The following is a 19346-nucleotide window of genomic DNA, read 5'->3' as shown; positions in this document are numbered from 1 at the left end:
TACTTGCAACACCAAATTGGTTGGATTAGCTCATTAAGCCTTGAACTTCATAGACAGGTGTGTCCAATCATGAGATATAAAGGTATTTAAGATGGTCAATTGTAAGTTGTGCTTCCTTCCCTTTGACTCTCCTCTGAAGAGTGACAGCATGAGATCCTCAAAGCAACTCTCAAAAGATCTGAAAACAAAGATTGTTCAGTCTCCTGGTTTAGGGGAAGGATATAAAAAGCTATCTCAGAGGTTTAAACTGTCAGTTTCAACTGTAAGGAATGTAATCAGGAAATGGAAGGCCACAAGCGCAGTTGCTGTTAAACCCAGCAGGTCTGGCAGGCCAAGAAAAATACAGGAGTGGCATATGAGCAGGATTGTGAGAATGGTTACAGACAACCCACAGATCACCTCCAAAGACCTGCAAGTACATCGTTCTACAATTCAGCGCAATTTGCACAAAAAACATCTGTATAGCAGGGTGATGACAAAAAAGCCCTTTCTGCACTCACGACACAAACATTGTCGCTTGTTGTACGCAAATGCTCATTTAGACAAGCCAGATTCATTTTGGAACAAAGTGCTTTGGATTGATGAGACAAAAATTGAGTTATTTGGTCGTAACAAAAAGTGCTTTGCATGGCGAAAGAAGAACACCGCATTCCAAGAAAAACACCTGCTACCTACTGTCAAATTTGGTGGAGGTTCCATCATGCTGTGGACTGTGTGGCTAGTTCAGGGACTGGGGCCCTTGTTAAAGTCAAGGGTCAGATGAATTCAACCCAATATCAAAAAATTCTTCAGGATAATGTTCAAGCATCAGTCACAAAGTTGAAGTTACGCAGGGGTTGGATATTCCAACAAGACAATGACCCAAAACACAGTTCGAAATCTACAAAGGTATTCATGCAGAGGGAGAAGTACAATGTTCTGGAATGGCCTTCACAGTCTCCTAACCTGAATATCATCGAAAATCTATGGGATGATTCAAAGCAGGCTGTCCATGCTTGGCAGCCATCAAATTTAACTGAACTGGAGAGATTTTGTATGGAAGAATGGTCAAAAATACCTCCATCCAGAATCCAGACACTCATCAAAGGCTATAGGAGGCGTCTAGAGGCTGTTATATTAGCAAAAGGAGGCTCAACCAAGTATTGATGTCATATCTCTGTTGGGGTGCCCAAATTTTATGCACCTGTCTAATTTTGTTATGATGCACATTGCATATTTTCTGTTAATCCAATAAACTTAATGTCACTGCTAAAATACTACTGTTTCCATAAGGCATGTCATATATTAAAAGGAAGTTGCTACTTTGAATTTTTGTTTATCATTGGCTGAGCTTTCAAAGAATTAAGACGGGTTCCCAAACTTTTTCATATGACCATCTTACTGAGACATAGTCTTAACACAAGGAAGCAATTCTGTAACATAAACACACAAAGCGTTTAATGACAACAGGTAAGAACTTAAAAGTTACCAGACCAAGCTGAACAGTGGATTACATAACAACTCCCACAATTCTAAAGTCTGGGTCTCAAATACTTCATTTATATTATATATAATATATCTATATTATTATATTCATTTAATTACACTAACAGTACACTTGTTTCTGTACTACATATATTGAAAATAAAGCTTTATATAGAATTTCAGGGGACAGCAAGGCAAATTTAATGCCAAATATCAGGTCACTGAGGAAGGTTGGAGGAAACTATATACTTGTTTATATCATGCCAAAGAAACACAACTGACTGGAAATAAAGCAGGGTTTTAAAAAAAAACAGATGAAAAGTGCACTGTCTTCTTTTTGAAATTAAACAGTTAGCAACTGTTTCACATTATACACATATGCACTTGATACTCAAACCATGGAGAGCTGCCCATTTCGCAGAGAGCACCAGAGGCAGAGGTTGTACTGCATTGGCATCAAACTAATGAAACCTCAATCAAGGTGGTTAGGGTTAAGCTAGCTTTGTAATTTTGTTTGACACGATGATTTATAATTTTCTTAGACAGTCCACTGCCAAATTAATTCTTAGATTCTTGCAGGATCTGCCATAGACCTTTTGATTTTGACTGCTTTTGCTTTTTGTTCTTTTCCCTGCCCAAGTGATTCCATACATCTTCAATTATGCAGAGGTCAGGGCTCTGAGGTGCCTAATCTAATACAATTAGTGCTTCATCTGCAGGGGTCCAATCCAAGTAAATCTTAACTGTGTATGCAGTGTATCTAAGGTCATTATCATACTGAAAGATGAAGTTCTGCCAAAAACTACCCCCCAACACCCCCCAAGGGTACAACATAATGTAGCAAAATCTGTTCATAGTATTCAACAGTCATCATTTCATTGATTTTGATAAGATCATCTACACCATTGGCTGAAATGAACAACCAGATGAAAGCAGAGCTGCCACCAGCCTTTAAAGAAGGCAACAGACAGTTATCAATGTATTTCTTGCCAAATCTTCTTCAGTCATATGATATGTTTGTGAACCAAAAATGTAGACTTGTCACTTCCAAACATTTTTTGCCACTGGTTGTTGCCCTGCGCTTTAAGGTGTTTCATGTACTACATTCTCTTCTGACTGTGGTCTTTCTATAAGTATGGTTTCTTAGTTTATTTCTGTCTAACCCTCTCCTCAGCATGGCAAAGTATTTGCAGTTACAATCGTGTGCACCCACTTATGTGTTACTTGGACCACTATCACCAGGGCCGGATTTATATGAAAAGAGGCCCTAGGCTATTCCACTTATGAGGCCCTTTCACCTTCCATTTTTAAGTTTGTAAATTACATGAGAGATAATAAAATTTTGCTAACAATTTGAATGTAGGCCCCTCTTGATCTTGAGGCCCTAGGCTGAAGCCTAGTTAGCCTATAGGAAAATCTGGCCCTGACTATCACACTTGGTTTGGCTAACTCATTGGATAATTAATTTGAATCAAGTATGCTGTTAGTGAAATTTAACCAACAATAATAATAGTTCTTCAACTAAACAGATAACATATTGCATAGTGCAAGATACTTACAGAAGATGTTACCTGGAAGCAATCAGCTTGTTTACAAAGTAAGCCTATTAACACTAAATGTTTAAGAGTGCACTTTAACAAACTGATTCTTTTGATTAAACAGTTTGCAATATGTTGTATGTCCTTTAAAATATAACGCTTTAACAGTCTGTATAGGCTGCTACTGTATCTTTAAAGGCTACATGCTGCCTCACTCACCATGGTCCCTTCTCACCAAAAAATGCTGACTTACAAAGACCCAAGGAAATCTCAAGAAAGGGCTTAAGAGATAAAGAGACTGAGTGAGATGCACACTGGCAAGAACCGAGACTTTTGGTATGCCTGCCAAGCCTGGACGCAAGTTTCAAATCTGACTCCTTTTTAAAAAATAGACAGATGATACTGCACTAACCTGTTCTTTTAAAATATGATAATCCCAGGAAAATTTAAAAAGAGAGGCATCAAAACCTAAAAAAGGCATCTGGATAACTTTCTCTGTGTAAATTTAAAGAAAATGAAACAAACTGTCAGACTTTAGAGTATAAAAGAATAACCCCACATACTCAAACAGGGAACTGGTAAAGCATGCCACATTCTACACATATTTAGGAATCCAGGTGAAACAGCAACTGGGATTTTACGATTGTGCTTTAACTTTATTATATTTAGATGTTTTCAACAAGTATCATTTCATGCTGCTGTAGTGCACAAATGTTATATGTATATTGTTTTGTACACTGCTCTGTTCTTTGTTCTGTTCTGCATTTTAAAAAAAACCTTTTGAACAAGATAAAGCAAAAATTTGATCGCTGATTACAGTCAATGCCATATGACACAATTTTTAGTATTTGAGATTGTCCGATTACAGAGTGTAATTGTTGATCTTGATGGTGAGCCATGTCAATTTAAATTACTTTAAAAAAATTGCTGAACATAACTAATTAAATGTAATGAACACGTGGCAATCTATCTTCCAAGCATAGCCGTGCTCCCCCTTTTTTGACACAGCCAATAGCATGATCCCTGATAAAGGTGGCACTGTATGAACAGTTAAGAGTTCGACCCCAATCTCTGCCCCCACCCCCCTTTTCTTTTTTCCATTTTGTCATGGTATGTATGAGACAGACAGATGAGTTTCACATTTGTGAGATTGAAAATACCCGTTATTCTTATTCCTCATCGCTGCATTTATATGCATAGTACTGTACTTTCAGATGAGCATTCATTGTTTGTCAGCTCTCATGAACACAGAGCCCACCCCTACAACCAAAGACAAAATTAAACCGGTTTAATTTTGTTGGGGTGAGTCACACACTAGTTGGACTGAGTCGCTAAGCTCGTCACATTATGTGACTGCATTCACAGGAGTGCATGGCTGACTGGTTCCAAGATTATAATAATGAAGGCTATGATTGAAACTCACTGAAAAATTCATCTAATGTGACATGGGCTTAAAAGAGCAAGCACAGTGGCTGGAGTTTGTCAAACATTTGTGGAACAATATTATATACAGAATTTTTAATAAAGGTGTTTAATTAAAACCTTAATGATTCTACAAATCAACTGCATTTTAAATCTCAGCTCAGCAGCCTGACACATGATATAATCTTGCAATGCAGAATAAACACAATTATGAAATAATATTTGTACCTTCAGTTATAAACCTGTTTAAGATAAATATAATATCTTGGCAAGTTGACTTTACTGTAAATTTTCTGGTATTGCATCATACATGTTCAATTTGACTATATTATCTGTAGGAATTCATAAATTGACTGACAAGAATCATTTAATGCTTTATTTTAATCAAACATGTTTATTTACATAATGCTGCATAAAATTTATTAATTAAAGTTTGTTTGATGTCAGTTAATTATCACAATGCACTGTTATTGTTCAGAAGAGGCATAATAAAATATTTTCATGAAAAGTGGGCAGAAAGTAAACACAACAGCGTGAATGGGATTTGTGGTTTGTCCTTTAGGAGTCAGCTGCTTTCAAACAACTGCTTTTTTGGGGCAGTGTGGTTGCCCATCCAGCCATCCATTTTCCAACCCGCTGAATCTGAACACAGGGTCACGGGGGTCTGCTGGAGCCAATCCCAGCCAACACAGAGCACAAGGCAGGAACCAATCCCGGGCAGGGTGCCAACCGACCGCAGGACACACACAAACACACCCACACACCAAGCACACACTACGGCCAATTTAGAATCGCCAATCCTCCTAACCAGCATGTCTTCGGACTGTGGGAGGAAACCCACGCAGACACGGGGAGAACATGCAAACTCCACGCAGGGAGGACCCGGGAAGCGAACCCAGGTCCCCAGGTCTCCCAACTGCGAGGCAGCAGCGCTACCCACTGCACCACCGTGCCGCCCGCAGTGTGGTTGCAATGATTATAATTTTGTAGAGTGCATGAGACCATGAGAATATCAATTGAATCCTTTGATAGAACACCTTTGACTCTAGAACAAGATAAAGATAACTTCATTCCAGAGATTAATTTTCAACTATATCAGTTTCAGGCACTTGAACTACACGTGCAGGGACATCACTGTAACTGGAAGGTTACACACAGAAATATACACCCTAATCACAATTTCAATATTTGTGATTTGTAAAAGATTATTAATGAAATCATTTTCTAAAATCACAGCCGAGATTTCTGACCTTAGTTAAACTAGATGATGTCCCAGATTCCCCAAGTTGAGAAAAGGATGTGTTTGTGTGTAAATATATGTTTGAAAATTACAAACTACCAAACTTTACTACCTTGAAACACAGTGCATTTAGTACATAATACCTGTTAATACTGAACAGTCTCTTTGTATACAATATTTTTTTTCTATTGATGCTTAGATCCTCAAATTGCTTTGTGGCTGTGATAAAACTGCTTGATTAACAAAGGAGTCTGATGTAATGGGCAGGAACCTAATCGTGTTTCTTAGTTGAAGAGCAAACATGTGAACCATTACACCATCCATGATCACAACCTTAGTGAAGCGCTGTTATCCATTGACATTAGAGTATTTCTTACCACTCTGACACCTAGCTGAACCATGGGGAGCAAAACCTATAAAAATATACATAAACTCACATATACACAAACAACTACACACACACATACACACAATGGTCGGTTCTATACATTCTATTTAAATTATAAACAGTGCAAGCAGCTGCACAGGGCATCAGTTTCATGTATTTTTATGCTTGGCTTGTGGAGGAGTGTTTCTCTCTCACTTTTTGGCACTGTAGTTTGAAACTTTCCACTTTCACTGCCCAGTACATAGCATCTTACTGTTCTGAAAATGTTCCTAATTGTTATTTGCTTTCTGGCTTGGATACTTATCATTGGTGTAAGCTTTGTTTATTTTTATTATATGATCAGTCCTTTTTATTAAAAAAAGGCAACACAGTAATTTTTGCCAGAACTCTGCATTTTTTGACAAACCTCTGGACACTGCAGAGCTATATTCTGAAGTACTATTATTGTGAGTGGAATTTAGACACTAGATAAAGTAGATCTGGGACATTATTAGAAATGTAGAAGGTAAATGCAAGTTGGTTAGATCGCTAAAGCGCTGCAAGATTAAAGCCAAAAACTGAGAAGCACAATCAGATCAAGAGGGATCATTCTGAAGATCAGAGAAGTTTATACTGGGATCTGAAAAGCTCTTCTACATTCCAGTATGTCTAGACTGCAGCCAAAAGGACGCACCCTCTAACTATAAATGATACTCAAGAAGGGAATTCAATGGGAATATCTGCTTTAGGAAGGCGCCATAAGAGGCTTGTTAAGAAGTGGACATTGCTCCTTAAAAAATAAAGTAGATGGGTATCTTGTTAAGTTCAGCAAAGGGCAAGTACCTCTCTGTTTGCCGTCGTAGAGGGCAGAGATTTATAATTAGAAATTAGACCATTTATCAAAGATTAAACTAAATGGAAATGTGACCCATTTTTAAGTGTTATGACAAGTAACTCCTAACCCCAGGGTAGAAATTTGCTGATGGCTAAGCAGGAAACTTCAAGATGATGTCTAAACAGATGCCGTCTACTTATTTGAATTAGTATTTGTAGCTTGAAGTTGTATTTGTGTGGTGTTCTTCAAGTGGGAAATCCAACAGCATAAAGCTGGCAAACCATGAACTTTGAAAGAACCAGAGAGGAAGCCAAGGTCTTGTTTACACCCTTTGCATATTATTTACTGTGCACTTAAATCCCAAGGAAAAACACCTAGAAGGAAAATACTGTAAGTAAACATTTGTCTAAGTTATTGCATATAGGTTAATGGCTGGATGGATGGATGGATGGATGGATGAATTCATTAATTTACAGCTTACAAGTTCTTGGACATGAATAACCAATCAGAGGAATTACATCCCCATCACAAGAAGATTAAACCAAGAGAGAAGTGGTGAAGAGGAGACAGCTAATTTGTTAACTGCTGCAAAATACAAACATCATCCTTGAAATTCGCCACTGGTCAAGCCCTGTGAAGGTTTTAAATATATTTTGGCCATGTTCCAAGGCTCAGATTACAAGTTTAGTCATGGGACAAAACAGCAACACACTGGCCATATTTCAGTTTTCCATACAGCTGCACAACATGTAAGCACAGCTATCAGGCTGTCAGGGAGCAAAACAGAAAAAGGCACAGCTACTTTTAACAGTAGGCATCCAGCACATCTAATGCAGGGTATAATTTAGGAGAGAAAAGGTAGACAGGACAAATTTTCTGGTAAACTCCTGGTTCATGTAGCTTTGATTCAACATAAAGTATGATAATAATGGACAATCAAAAGGTAAACTGTAGGTGATAAAATTATAATGAGAGTCGCAGATGAGGCCACTAACATTTGGCAAAATTAAGAAAGTGTTGATGGTTAAAACCAAACAAAACATACTAGGGTGTGGGGTATGTGTGATCTAACACAGGTAAATTCCAAAAGCCAGAAGGACAGAAAAACAACAACAAAAGAACTGGTATGCTGCAACATTCAAAAAATGTGAGCAGCTAATATGAAGCAGGGAGGTGAAGCCACAGACTTAACAAGGACAGGGCAGGAAGGTGGTCAGCTACAGAAAAATATCAGTGCCAATGCGACCTCTGAAAACCTTACGTGCCCACAGGTGGAAGTAGTCAATCCAAAATAAAGAACTTCAGAATTAGACAAGACAAGGTCCCAGAGTAGGAAAACCCAAATTACTCTAGTAGCTCATAAGTTATTTTTAAATTAGCTATCAAATTATAACCAATTTTATTCTATAATAAATTTGGTCCTTAATGCTTAAAAACTGCACTTAGGGGGTTCTAAGGCTCTGTTACTTTTAATTTTGCAACGATGAAAAGAGATGTTCACTAACGATTTTAATAAACTGTCTGAAAGACGCTGATCCATTGAAAAGCATTGCAAAATTGGGAAAGTCTTGTTGTGATATAAGCAGTTGAAAGTTAACCCTATAGTCATTGCTGTACACGCTAGCACATCCTACAGTATGAGGGCACCTTTAAGTCCTTCACCTCAACTACAAAGGGCATTCAGATTTTGAGCTATCTTTGTTCCTTTATTAATTGTACACAAACTGTATTACACACGTGGATTTAATAAAACTGGTCATCGCTGCAGGTAACACTGTTCATTTTTGGGCTCATAACACAAAGTGTATCATAATTAATCCATAAACCAGAATTAAATGTCCTAAAAAAACAAAAGAACTGGTGGAGGACTTTAAGCAAAACAAAAGATTACTACAAAGTATAACTGGTGAAGCTGAAGTGGTAGTGCAGATTTTCAAGCTGTTAAATTCTACTAACATTTTCAGCACTCTAACATGGGAGGGTCTGTATATCTGGCAAGGTTAAAAAAAATGTTTAGAGATTGATCTTTCTGAGACAGTTAAAGAAACTCAGCGTTACAGAAAGCAATAATTACCTTTCACAGTTCCGTTTTTAAAGCGTTTTAAAATTCTCCATCCCAATTCTGTAGGGCAATACCAGATTCCATTACAAGAATCTAGTGTACCCAAGTCAGTCTCACTCTTGCATGTCACCTGACCCTAACTGCACCTAACTCTCACAACATGTGATGACTTCATAAAGCTTTTTTAGACTGAACCAGACAAAGCTATGCTATGTCAGTTACTCAGTAATCACCACTCCCAAACCTAGCATCAGGAGTTGTTCCAAGTACACCTTTTCCGGGTGAAGTTCTAATTTAGTTAAATGCATACATTTGGGTCAGCTATGTAATGTTCTTTGTATGAACCCTTCCCAATTTGCCATGGGTAACTATAACAGTGCACATATATTCAGACAACATAGCTGTAAGGATCACGAGGTACACAAGTCCACATGCCATACAAAGGTCTGAATTCATTAAATAAAATCTACCAATCAGTCTACAGGTCTATTCTCACCTATGGTCATAAACTTTGTGTAGTGACTGAAAGACTCACTGTACATGAAAGGGTGAGGAGCTTACAATATGGAAGAACCTAAGAGTGGAACTGATGTTTCCATTTATCAAGAGAAACAAGCTTAGTTGGTTTGAACACATGGGTACTATGCTCCCTGGGTATCTCCTGTGGGACAAGTACCAAGCATGACCCAGAAGGATGACAAGCAAACCCAAAAAATAATGTTGGGATTTTATCTCTCAGATGGCCTGGAAGCATCAAGAAATTCCCCAAAAAGTACTGGAGAAAGTCGATAAGGGTTAGGCAGCTCTGTTTCAACCCACATCAGCTTGTTGTCATCACAACCCTCACTAGGACAAGCAGAATGAAAATGTTAATGATGATATTGTTCTTTAGTGTAGCAATTTCAGTAGGAGAGCAATGCATGCTGCTTTTAAAATTCTTGGTCGCCAACCTCTCATTATGCATTTACTCTATCAAACTGAAAAATAAAGCCATTAAAATCTTTTCTGATGCATCATACACTGCCCACCCCCCTGTTCAATCTCCCCTCATCTGGCAAACTGCTCAGATCAATCAGCATTTCTTACAGGTACCCATCCACAAGCTGAACCTAGAACTTAACAGATGAGTGTGTTCAAGTGTGTTTGTGTTAAACTGTTTGTTTGTGGGTTAATAGGGAATGACAATCACTTTTGGCCTTATACTGCAAGCGTGTATTGATGTCGTTGGTATGAACTTCACCTAATAAAATTTCACACAACCAAACTTGTTACAGTAATAAAGTACAATTTAAATGAAGTCTAAGAGCAACTTCCACTATTTTCCTCCTTGGAAAAGTTAACCCTACACTGGTAAAATGTGCCACAAAAGTTATTATTCTCTATTATGTATTCAAGAGTCTATAACCATGGGGAAAAAAAAAAAAACCCCACCATACACTTAAGTACTCAAAATGCCCATCACTACCTAATGTACCAGCTTCAAATAAGCCAGAACTTGTTTTCTCATTTGGTAAGAACAATAAAGAAACGCATGATTTGCTTGAATCTACTTCAAAATATGGCTGCCCTTAAGTAAAGGTTTGACTGAAGGTCATGTTTTAAAAGTTTCAACTGCCTAGTTTAGATAACAAGTAGAAAACTCTTCCAACTTCCAAGTCAATAATAGCTCCAAAAAGAGCAATACCTTATTCATTACAAAAATGGTTTCCTTTTATCTTTTTAATTTTATTTGAAGACAAAAACATTTCATATGATCAAGTCTAACTGATACAACAAAGAAGATAACATTACATTCAATCAAGTCAAACTTAACAAGATACCCCTGCCAGATTTTAAAATCATGTCTCCCTCGCTCGCTCTCTGTTCAAGGTTTTCTGTTGAGTTTAGTGAATGCATATGAAATCTGTTTGAGGATCCTGAACAAGTGTCTCCTCAGGTTCTTCTTTACTCAAAGCTGAAGAGTTTCTCAGCCCCCTTGGCATGTCACAGTAGGGATATATGCCCTAACCTTTGAGTTCATTCATGTCCCTTGGTCTTCCTTGTGCAGAAATATAAATTGTATTTGCGGTAGGATGAACAAAAAACAGAAATCTCGACTGAAACATGAGGGTCTTGTAAGCATTTTATGCTTGCATCCAACAACCTTGGGACTGTTTCTTTTTTTTCCAATCCATGCACTCAAAAAAAAAAAAAATCAGTCGCAAACAACTGTAGCAACTGTCATCACCAGACAAATGTACAATAAATTACATTTTAGATGTATACACAGGTTAAACATGTCATGCTGGGTCGATTTATGGGTCACGTGATCATCAGTACATTTTGATCCATATCACTAGGTAAGCTGACCCTTTTCTAAACAGGATTGGTGCACTAGCAGTAACACTGGATTACAACTTAGGAGAAATTGAAGCAGGCAGGAGCGCTAGGCCTGCAATAAGATGATCATTGTGTATTCTAATTGAAATCCTTTCATAATTTGGCTTCTTGTTTCTCTGGTTCAGACATCGGTAGGTGGGCATAATACAGGGGATGCCAAGCTTGGCATCTGGTGGGCTGGAGTGTCAATATGATTTAACTCCAGTTCACAGTCTTTATTCAATCCTTTCATTTAACAGCTTAATCGAGCCTCTTGTTTCTGGTTTTCCACATTTCAATGGTACAGACATAGTGAGTAGCTTTGTATTTCTGTTTCAAACACTTGTGCTAATATCATGAATGCCTTCACATAAGGAACTATTAAGCTTAGTATGACTTTTTGATCAGTGAGGACTTCTGTAATAAAACTCATAATTTCAGAAAGATTGTTTATTTCTAAAATAATTCTGAAATATTTCTAGAAAGGGCACAGTGATAGGAGGTAATTGCCTCACTGCTCCAACCTGACCTGGTTACTCTATGAGAAGCAGGCATGTTCTCCACTTGTTCTTGTGGGGTTTTCATTGGATATTCCATATTTTCTTCTATATCTAAAGGGCATACAAGTAGCCAATTGAAATTGGTCTAGTGTGTATGAGAGAGAGACACACAGACAGTGAGTGCCCAACAACTGCTAGGCAACCCGTGTTTAGTTGCTACTTTAAAGCCAATGCTGCCAGGATAAGCTATGGCTCTCTGTGACGATAAAATTGATTACGCAGGTTTAATAAAAGGATGTGTTGATGAATAAAGAGTTCATGTTAGCTGCTAATGAATATGTCACAGTACTTGCATTTTTTTTTTTTTTTTTAACAAGTGTCACCAACGGCTGGGGGACAGACCCAGCCGGGATGCCTGGAAGGACCGGAAGGTGGCGTATTAGTCCTCTGGGCCACGAGGGGGCAACCGCCCTGGATCTGGAGAGGACCACAGGAGAGGAGCAAGGAGGCTCAAGCCCATTGGGGCCCCGTGGCCACCGCCAAGGGGCGCACCGAGTCTCAGAGAGCCCAGGAAACATTTACTTCCGCCACACCAAGGAAGATGATCCTTCCAGAGACGTCCGGAGTGCTTCTGGGTGCTCTCCTGACACTTCCACCACACTAGGAAGTGTCGTCAGATGGAGCACCTGGAGCCCAACCGGGTCATTATAAAAAGGGGCTGCCTCCCTACAATCAAGGAGCTAAAGTCGGGAGTGGGAGCAGGACGAGGCTCCTGTGGAGAGAGGAAAGGCGGTGATTGGTGCTGGGGGCACAGTGTGCTGTGCGGGACTGTGTAACATTAATAAATGTGTGCTTTTTAGAAAGACGTGGTCTCTGGCTGGTGGTGTCCGGGCATAGCTCACACAAGACATAATTGTTATTTTATTATTTCTGATTGAATACAATGTGCAAGTGCCATGATGAAACAGAATTTTAAAAGACATTTTGAAAACAGACACTGGAGATGGTTGTGCAAACCCACAAGCTGAATTCAAAAACACAAATCAAAAAAGCAAAATAAAAAAGGAGTTTTAATTAGCCTCATATAAAAAGCTTAGCAGGAACACTGTTCAACAAACATAGTGACAATCCTGGAGCAGAGTTGGAAATGCTTGATACATAGCATGAATTTTCCTCCAGTATGTTCTAATTATTGTAATTTTTGTAAATGATGGAAAGGCTCTCTTAAGGAACACAGAGAAAATGCTTGGAGAAATTCTGTGCAATAAAATTATGAATACATTTTCCAAAGTCCACCTCTGTTTAAGCCCCTAAATCTGATTTTTTCTAGGAGATTTGAAGGCTCCTTTTTAACTTGTGTGTTCATGAAAAAGTCACAATCTGTTGTATATCAGAAAGGTGGGCAGCATCCGAATCCAAACAGACCCTGGTGTAGTTTGTTACACTGAAAGGGATGTCAGTGCATGTGGTCTAACTGGCTCTTCACACCCTCAGCTAAGGAGATAAAAAGCAGACTTTGTGATTGTCAGTGCAATTTTCTATGCTGTGGTGGCCTGCGCTGTTAAAATCACTTCAAGGAAGGCCCACCAAATCAACAAGCTAATTAAAAGGGAAAACTCAGTTATAGGACACACTCTGGACCCCTTGGTGGTTGTAGCAAAGGAGAGCATTGAAACAAAACTGAGTGCCATTATGAAAAATGCTACATATCTTCTTTCTGACACCCTAGCACTGAGGACTTTTAGCCAATGACTGCATAATGCCTCACTGTAACTGTGATAGTCAAGTCATAAATTTTCTTTCTTTCCTTTTTGTCATTCTGGTGTGTGTATATTTATCTATTATCTGCCCATTTATGTATTTATTTATTTATTTAAAATAGCTGCTGTAAAAAGCCAAACTTTCCCCCGGGAACAAAAACTTCTATCCATCCCAAATCACACACATCAGTAACAATATGTAGTACTTCAAGTGCATTAAAATTTTAAAAGTTAAAGATGCTTTTGTCCATACTTACATTAATTCTATATAACATTTTCAAGCCATTATGATCCAATTCAGTATTGTAAGGTTGGCTATTCTATTTCTTCCTGATTATGCAGCTAGAAATCCTAAGCTTACCAGCTATCAGCAGAAATGCCAAAGTGAGCGCTGCTTGGTAAGTCCTACATGACAAAAAAAAAAAATATTGCAGTGGGTGATCACAGTGGGGAGCGGCTGTCTAAATGGCAGCGTAGGTGACAATAGTTGGCAATCCACATTGTGGTAGCAGTAAAGGGCTGGAGGTCTGCTGAAAGAATGTGATGACAAAACAAGCAGATCAATGCATCAAGTCTGGTTGGCTTTCAAATGTTTGTGTGGGGGTGGACAACTTCAGAATGCAAGCTTCAATTAAAAAAAACGTTACACAACATCTGAAGATAGACTGAATGAATGTGTAGAAACGCATACACACTATATAGAAGTCCTGTAACTCATCTGGGGTCTACTGTGAAGTCAGCATACTACAAAATATCCAAAGGACGACAGTCAAATAAAAACAAAAAAATCCATTATATTCACATGACACTGTGTACGTGATTTTTACTTTTACCCTGCTGTCCACAAATACAGGATAGGGGGTTGAGGCAACCAGGATTATCTACAGATGACCCAAATAGGGGACAGTCTCTGTAGCAATCTGCTGAGACTTTACTAAAGCTAAAACATTCCATACTCAGAGGAAACTAAATCACTGGGGGCAACTGGATCCATTACCACAGTACACACGAATTTCCTGATCCATGGCAGGTTCTTTATTGAACTACAAGGTTGTTAGTGGAATCATGAAAAGCTTTGATTTTTATAATAGTGTTCTCACATAACATCATCACACAATTAAGTTTGAAACAGCATTTTTCAGACATTATTCACAAAGCCTCAAAAGTTGCCAAAAGAATTTGATTCAGGAAAAGCAATAAAATTCTGTCTTTAACACTCAAAACAGTATAATGTAGAACTGAAACCACAGTGAGAAGAATTTCTTTAGCAACTATGCATCCAGAAATGAAGGTGAAAACTGTACATCTCTGAGCAGATAGACTAGAGGTCTGATAGGTGAACAAAATGCTCAAATATATAAGTAAGGCTTCATGTGTACATTCTAAATTCATAAAGAGGTGGGATCTATAGCAAATACAGATGGAGCTATAAAATGCAAAATGAATATTTACAATATGGACTTCAAGATCTCCACACAATTCACAACCTACCATTCTCCAAAAAAAAAAAAAAAAAAAAACTCAAGTGATACCAACTACATTAACCATCCCCACCTCTTCCCTAGAAACAGCCACATACAGCTACAGTCATATGAAAATGTTTGGGAACCCCTCTTAACTCTTTGGATTTTTGTTTATCAATGGCTGAGCTTTCAAAGTAGCAACTTCCTTTTAATATACGACATGCCTTATGGAAACAGTAGTATTTTAGCAGTGACATTAAGTTTATTGGATTAACAGGAAATATGCAATGTGCATCATAACAAAATTAGACCGGTGCATAAAATTTGGGCACCCCAACAGAGATATTACATCAATCCTTAGTTGAGCCTCCTTTTGCCAATATAACAGCCTCTAGATGCCTCCTATAGCCTTTGAGGAGTGTCTAGATTCTGGATGGAGGTATTTTTGACCATTCTTCCATACAAAATCTCTCCAGTTCAGTTAAATTTGATGGCTGCCGAGCATAAACAGCCTGCTTCAAATCATCCCATAGATTTTCGATGATATTCAAGTCAGGGGACTGTGACGACCATTCTAGAACATTGTACTTCTCCCTCTGCATGAATGCCTTTGTAGATTTTGAACGTTTTGGGGTCATTGTCTTGTTGGAATATCCAACCCCTGCGTAACTTCAACTCTGTGACTGATGCTTGAACATTACCCTGAAGAATTTGTTGATATTGGGTTGAATTCATCCAACCCTCGACTTTATCAAGGGCCCCAGTCCCTGAACTAGCCACACAGCCCACAGCATGGTGGAACCTCCACCAAATTTGACAGTAGGTAGAAGGTGTTTTTCTTAGAATGTGGTGTTCTTCTTCCGCTATGCAACACGCTTTTTGTTATGACCAAATAACTCAATTTTTGTCTCATCAGTCCAAAGCACTTTGTTGCAAAATGAATCCGGCTTGTCTAAATGAGCATATGCATACAACAAGTTTGTGGCGCGAGTGCAGAAAGGGCTTCTTTCTCATCACCCTGCCATACAGATATTCTTTGTGCAAATTGTGCTGAACTGTAGGACAATGTACAGATACACAATCTGCAGCAAGATGTTCTTGCAGGTCTTTGGAGGTGATCTGTGGGTTGTCTGTCACCATTCTCACAATCCTGCTAATATGCCGCTCCTGTATTTGTCTTGGCCTGCCAGACCTGCTGGGTTTAACAGCAACTATGCCTGTGGCTCTCCATTTCCTGATTACATTTCTTACAGTTGAAACTGACAGCTTTTGTAGCCTTCCCCTAAACCATGATACTGAACAATCTTTGTTTTCTGATCTTTTGAGAGTTGCTTTGAGGATCCCATGCTGTCACTCTTCAGAGAAGAGTCAAAGGGAAGCACAACTTGCAATTGACCACCTTAAATACCTTTTGTCATGATTGGACATACCTGTCTATAAAGTTCAAGGCTTAACGAGCTAATCCAGCCAATTTGGTGTTGCAAGTAATCAGCATTGAGCAGTGACAGGCATTCAAATCAGCAAAATTACAAGGGGACCCAAATTTCTGCACAGCCAGTTTTTCACATTTGATTTAATTTCATATAACTAAATAATGCTTCACTAAAATTCTTTGTTCAGAAAACACCCCAGTACTCAGATGTTCCTAGGAAATGAAAGACATACCACTGTTATCTTTTTTGTTGAAAGTAGAGTCAATTATTATGCAGGCTGAGAGGGGTTCCCAAACTTTTTCATATGACTAAGTGATGTGCATAAATCTATCAGCTTTGGGATCTGGTCTGGAGTAAACTTCAAAACAAACAGCTGAGTATGACACTCTGAGAACAGTGCCCCCGACCCCCCATTCCACCTGCTTTTATAAAACTTTCCATCCTGGTATGGGAACATCATGTGCTACAGCATTTTGCCCAACCCCATCACCAACTGCTTAGCCATGTGTGCATTTTGCACTTCTCTTAATGTCACATTAGTACCTTAGGACAAGGAAAGAGTAGTTTCTAAAAGAGAAAGCACTATGTTTACATTTTGATCTGGATGAATGAACAAAATGGTAAAAGAACATTCAGCTACCCACATATTACCAAGAAACGTGTTTCCCATTGGGACAGGAATTTAAAATAAATAAATAATCAGATCTCTATTCTTCCTGCTACATGGCAAGCAAACCCTTTAGATACCCTCATATTTGTACTTGCTGTACATTCTAGGTATTTTAATTGTGCAAACTACTTTGACAGGAAAAACCAAGATACAGAGTGAAGCAGCATTATGTATTAAAAAAAAAATCTATGATACCTTAGAGCATAAATCAACAGAAGCGGATAGGAGGAAGAAGACGAATTAAACACAAATCAGTTCTTCAGATGAATCCCGTCTTGCATTGTGACAGAACATCACCCACATCATGTCCCAATCCTCCTACAAGCAAAATTATGCACTCATTCATCTTTCTAAACTATGGATGCTGAAGCCCATCTATGCACACCAAGTTACACAAACACAAACACACATTGTAACAAGTAAGTGTTACAAATTTAACACCTGCTGTTTGGGCCATGGGTGGAAACTGGAGTACCAAGCACAAAACCACACAGAGAGATTTCTATATACATCATATGCAGGGCACACCAAATGGAACTACACTTGGCACTTGCAGCCTTCTCTGTAGCATCACTGTGCCTCCATAAAATGTAACATCAAAACATTCAGCCTCCTATCAGGAAAGCCCATTCTTGCCTACCTAACCTGCAAAAGACATTTATTTATAAATTCCAACAACAGAACAGCAATGAATCAGTTTTATACTATAAAGTGCTGCAGTATGCATTAAAGGCTTTGCACATACAGCGCAAGTTAGCAAAGTCTGCTGGTTTAAGTATTCCCAGAATAGGCAAAAAAATATCTATTGCTGGTCTAAGAGATGTGAACTGCACATTCAACAAAATGGTCTATTATTATGTTTTGTTTTGCTAGTAGCCTCAATGAGTAAAAGGGCATTTCATTTGTATTGACAATACAGTGAACCTTAATTCAGAATCGACTAGGATATGATCTTTCACTAACCTTGTTGACAGTTTGTGCCATCAAAATATATATGCTTCATTTTTAAAATGCAAACCTGTGGGTAATACATAAGAAAATCATACACCAACTTCTTAAAACGCTCACGCAATGGTTACACAAAGATGACCAAAACACTTCACTGCACTGAATACTGATACAGGTTGAATATCCATATTACTAACCGAGAATAGTAAACCGGATATGGACGCAGGCGCCACACAAAGCCCCCCTCCCCAGAGTGAAACAGGAGAGACTACGAACGTGCGCAGGCGCCACACAAAGCCCCCCCACCCCAGAGCAAAACGGGAGAGACTACGAACCGTCTGACATGCCGCAAGCAGGATAAAGCGAGCTCAAAAATAAAAGACAGAGTAGGAAACAAAGTAAAATGTCATAAAGAGGTTAAAGAACGGGGCCAAACACATGGAGAGCAGGTTACAGATGATGAAAACTGGAATGCAACAGCTTCAAAAAAACCTAGGCACGAAACACATGCACAGCGAGATACAGAATATAAAAGGCAGAAAAAACGACAGTTAAACGTCCACACCACACAGCGGAGGCAGACCCGGAAGGTGCAGGCACCTACATCGCGCGTCAGAAGGCGCGGGAAAGTACGAAAGGCAAAGGCGCCTACACAGCATGGTAAAACCCGACATAATACGGAAGGCGCAGGCGTTGCCGCCATATTGTGAGTGGCACTACTGTGTAGTGAAGGTGCAGGCGTCACCGCCATATTGTGCGTGGCACTACTGCGGAGTGAAGGTGCAGGCGTCACCGCCATATTGTGCGTGGCACTACTGCGGAGTGAAGGTGCAGGCGTCACCGCCATATTGTGCGTGGCACTACTGCGGAGTGAAGTTAGGAATAATGTGCTGCTTGGGATCGTACAAAACGCCGAACGCGACCGACCGTCTGAAACTGCGGAGGCAAAGCAGGCACGGATTCAAACCGAACAAGCTCAACTGACGGATATACGCCTACAACATGCGTCTCAAACCGCAGAAGCAGGGCAAGCACGGGTTCAAAACAATGCAAGCTCCTACAACGCGCGTCTGAAACTACGGCTGCCCAGCGAGCACGGGTTCAAAACGCCGGGGGTAGGCGAGCGAAGCCCCCTTGTATTTCAGAATATCTGCATATACATAATGAGATATTTTGAGGATACACGTGATCACATTGGGAAATGCAACCAAACCAGTTAAATGACGACATACATGTATAATTCATATCAATGAGACGTTATTATAATGTGAACCAAAGTGACAAAA

At 39.1% G+C, this 19346-nt stretch overlaps 1 protein-coding gene across 1 annotated transcript in view; it reads right to left on the bottom strand.

Annotated features, from left to right (window-relative positions):
- Positions 1-19346, bottom strand: part of nfe2l1b (nfe2 like bZIP transcription factor 1b) — a 38334-nt gene that overhangs the window by 10617 nt on the left and 8371 nt on the right. The gene's annotated exons all lie outside the window — the stretch shown is intronic.

This window comes from Erpetoichthys calabaricus, chromosome 14 (assembly GCF_900747795.2).
Source record: "Erpetoichthys calabaricus chromosome 14, fErpCal1.3, whole genome shotgun sequence".
NCBI lineage: Eukaryota > Metazoa > Chordata > Cladistia > Polypteriformes > Polypteridae > Erpetoichthys > Erpetoichthys calabaricus.
Note: the sequence above shows the minus strand (reverse complement) of the source record. Positions and strands in the feature narration are given on the sequence as shown.